General features: G+C 34.2%; 1 pseudogene; it reads left to right on the top strand.

The window, feature by feature from the left end:
- The first annotated feature begins 1,531 nt into the window (after nucleotides 1–1,531).
- Nucleotides 1,532–2,938, top strand: LOC102591127 (probable phospholipid-transporting ATPase 8; annotated as a pseudogene).
- Nucleotides 2,939–3,914: the final 976 nt, after the last annotated feature.

Raw genomic sequence — 3,914 nt, 5'->3', positions numbered from 1 at the left:
TTGCTGTATTTCCACTTTGTTTTGTGACGTTTGTGGTCAAGTTTTTATTTTTCCCCTTTAAATGGATATAGCATATTAACCTTATTTATAAGCCAACAAGAAAGGACTAACGCAGCAATAACTAATTGTACCTGATACAATATAAGTTGTACTATGTAGTGGACCCATTTCATTGAGTTGGATTTCATGTATTAGCCCATTTTATTAAATAATTTTCATCTATTCTTCTCTACTCTAAACACGTGTGTCCATATTTCCAAGTTTTGCTTCTAACCTCATCCTTTTTACTAATCAAAAGTTTACAACCTCAAATCTCAAATCCCTCTTCAACAATGGCAGTAAGCTTCAATTTGGTCCTTTATCAATGTTACTCAGAGGGCTCCCCGTCTTTCTCATCATTTTTTCTGAAAAATTTATGGGTCTTTTATATTTTAAGAACGATTGGAACCGATACTACCTTAAAGGTAGTCTTTGATTTGAAAAAGTTTATATTGGTTGTTTGCATGTCATTTTTATGGCTTCTTAGTTCTTACCGTTTCATGTTTCTTCAATTTGATATTTGTCGGGAGACTCGGGAATATGAAATAGCTATTTAAAGTTACTCCATGAGTTCATGTGAGTGTTTTGCTATTTACGGGTAAACACTCCAATTTGAGCCTCTTTTTTCTAATTTGCTCATATTTTTCTTGAGTTTTTATGAAATAATTGTCTTCTTTTGGTGAACGAACACATCACATAGTATTACAAATAGAATCCTAAATTGGTTCTAGAGAATATTGATTTCCTATCTTCATGTTGTCATTGGAATTCACTTGGCATTTTAATTTTTAGGTGTCATTTAGAGTTCAATTTCTCATATTTTTAAAGGTTTTTGTTTGCTTAATCACCTGCAGTATCATACCATTAGATCTTGATTCATGTTATTTAACAGGGTAACATACTCTGTGTAGAACATGTTTTTCATGAACTTATAATCTTGAAAGTATTTGGAATAATTAAGGTAGGACTTTGTGAGAAAGTAGATTCTAGGGTGATGCCCGTGCGATGCACGCCCCAACAAATTGATTTTTAATATGTTACAATATGCCAAATTTATCATCAAACCAAGGACCAAAGGATATATTATTTGGCAAATTTTTCCATCATTAGAGCTTGTATTAGCTTCAAGTTCATAATGCATTAGTTCCACCAAAAAGATGCAAGAAAATTCATACATATGTCTGTTTGTTTGACACCATAAACGTACAACAAAATTTAGAAAGAAAAATAATATACTACATGTAACTTTAAAGCAATAACCAAGAGAATCACTCATGCCACCACTTAGTTATGGACAAAAAATGCATGTATCTCAAGTGTAAAATCAGATGTACTATAATGTGAGTGGTCTGAATTTCATGTCGAAGAAACATCGCTAGGACTTTCTGATGTCTTTAGTTGTGTAATTGCAAGGTTGTGCTCTTACCTTTTGGTCAATAGTTTGCTCTTAGTCTATGTTGGCATGCCTTTGGTTCTGGCAGTTTGACAAAAAATGTTGGCAACTTGGCATGCTTTTGGTTAGTTGTAAGCATGTTCAGGAATATATTCGTTGGTCCTTCTTTGTAAAATTTTAGTTCTTTTTATGCAATCTTTTTCAGGATATTCCAATAACTGGAAAGTAAATGTATACACTGAAAATCATACTTTTCAAGAGACTAGATGAAACCGTTAACGAGTTGGTGATCTTATTAAGGTGTACAAGGATCAATATTTCCCCACTGATTTGCTTTTGCTTTCATCTAGCTACGAGGATGAAATATGTTATGTCGAAATCTCCAATCTTGATGGATAGACTAACCTTAAGGTGAAGCATGCATTAAATATCACATCCTCCTTGTAAGACGATGGTTCTTCTCAAACTTTTGAAGTTGTTGTTAAGTGTGAAAATCCAAATGAAGATCTTTATACTTTCATTGGAACTCTGTATTATGATAATCAACAGAACTCTCTTTCAGTGCAGCAAATACTTCTGCGAGGTTCCAAGCTACGCAATACTTTATGGTGTGGTTATTTTTACTGGTCATGACACAAAATTCATGCAAAATTCTACAGATCCTCCTTCTAAGAAGAGTGGAATTGAGAAAAAGATGGATAAAATATGTCCTTTTTGGTACCTTGATTATAATAACTTTTATTAGATCTATCTTTTTTGGGATTGAAACTAAAAATGACATTTCTGGTGGGAAACTAAGGAGATGGTATCTTCAACCAGACAAGACAAGTGTGTTTTATGATCCTATAAGAGCTTCACTAGCTGCATTTTTTCATTTCTTGACAGCCCTTATGTTGTATGGTTACTTGATTCCTATTTTGCTATATGTGTTTATTGAAATTGTGAAGGTTTTACAGAGCATATTCATCAATCAAGATAGGAAGATGTACTATGAGGAAACAGATAAGCCAACTAATGCAAGAGCATCTAATCTGAATGAGGAACTTGGGTTGGTTGACACAATACTCTCAGTCAAAACAGACACCTTAACATGCAACTCCATGGAGTTTGTCAAATTTTCAATAGCAGGTGTTGCGTATGGACGTGTTGTGACAGAAGTAGAAAGGGCCCGGGCAAAGTAAAAGAGAGATGCATCACAGGAAGTAGGAGATACTTCCAATGACGTGTAGGAATCAAGTGACCCTACTATTAACTCGAAGACATCTATTAAAGGATTCAACTTCAAAGATGAGCATATAATGAATGGTCAATGGGTCCATGAGTCTCATTAACACATATTACAAAAAATTTTAGAGTGCTGGCGATTTGTCATATTGTTATCCTGTTGTGAACAAAAAAATAGGTGAGATCTCATATGAAGTAGAGTCACCAGATGAAGCTGCCTTTGTCATTGCAGTAAGACAACTTGGGTTTCAATTCTTTCACTACAATAAAAAATGCTTTTAGTGGCATTTATTTAGTGGCAATAAACAAATTGCCACTATACATCATATAAACTATACAATTACCGGCATTTAAACTTTAGCCGGTATACCAAGTACTTTTCACCGGCAATTAAAAATAAATAAGGTATAATAGTTTTTGCCCCAATTCCTTTTCACTGAATTGATTTTTTTTTACTTTTTGCCTCGATTCCTTTTTACTTTGAATATTCCTCCGTCTTTTCCCTTCAACGAAACTCAAATGGTCAGCAATGGAAATCAACACCACGACGGCGGAAATCGGCACAACAGTGGTGGAGTTCGGCACAGCAGCGACGGAGTTCAGTACATCAGTGCTATTGATGAGAAGAAAGACGAATCAAAGCCGTCGACGTCTCTTCACAAGCTCACCGTCAGCAGTTTGTATTAATATTAGCAAATTCATCATCGCCGATTGCCTCATATTCAATCGGATTGAATTTGAACTGTATGGCCATGCCGTTTGGTGACTACTAATATCCATTTTATTCAATTGTTGGGCCTTGTATGGGTGTATGTTTTAGAGTTCTATCTTTTATGTTGTTTGAATTGATGCATGTGTTTCTGTATCACATAGTCTGATCTTGTGTCCAATAAAATTGGTGTAGAATTGCAGATAGCAACCAAATTAGTTGTTGTGGAGTTTGATTTTTGATCTCCTATTGAAGGTAAACAACTAAACTTAGTAGTTAATTGAAACTATATTTATTCATATAAAACTTAAATTTTTAATTACTAGGCTAAATCTTTTCGTGATCTCTACTACTGAAGTCTGGCTAGTGAATCATTAGAGTGTACTTTTACAGTTTTATGCGGTGAACTTGAGACTTCGCGTACTTATGCAAAATCTGATATTCAAGTTCCTAATGTACCTACATTTTTCACTCGTATTCCTTCTAGAAATTCGATGAACATTAACATAGGTATCACTACAAGAAAACATGCTATTAGCTACGAATTTT

Source organism: Solanum tuberosum, unplaced genomic scaffold (assembly GCF_000226075.1).
Source record: "Solanum tuberosum cultivar DM 1-3 516 R44 unplaced genomic scaffold, SolTub_3.0 scf01236, whole genome shotgun sequence".
Lineage (NCBI taxonomy): Eukaryota > Viridiplantae > Streptophyta > Magnoliopsida > Solanales > Solanaceae > Solanum > Solanum tuberosum.
The sequence above is the reverse complement of the archived record's forward strand: the minus strand, read 5'-3'. Positions and strand labels throughout refer to the sequence as shown.